The sequence below is a fragment of the Apaloderma vittatum genome, unplaced genomic scaffold, assembly GCF_000703405.1.
Source record: "Apaloderma vittatum isolate BGI_N311 unplaced genomic scaffold, ASM70340v1 scaffold41950, whole genome shotgun sequence".
NCBI classification, from domain to species: Eukaryota; Metazoa; Chordata; class Aves; order Trogoniformes; family Trogonidae; genus Apaloderma; species Apaloderma vittatum.
In genome coordinates, this window is record NW_009695787.1 from 1 (window position 1) to 240 (window position 240).

A 240-nucleotide genomic window follows, 5' to 3' on the forward strand; every position below is an offset into this window, starting at 1 on the left:
ACTAGGGAGAGAGGGAGAAGGGAGAGAGAAAAGTGGGAAGAAGAAGAAGAGAGAAAAGGTTGGAAGGAAGAAGAAAGAAAACAAGAAATAGAAAAAGGAGAAAATAAAGCAGAGAAGAAAAATAAGGATATTGGTTTTTATTTTTTTTTAGGGGGCGGAGGGAGGAAAAGCGTGATCAAGAGAGTCAGAAGGGTGGGAAGAGACGGCGAGAAAAGGGAGGAAAACGGAGGAGAGGAAGGG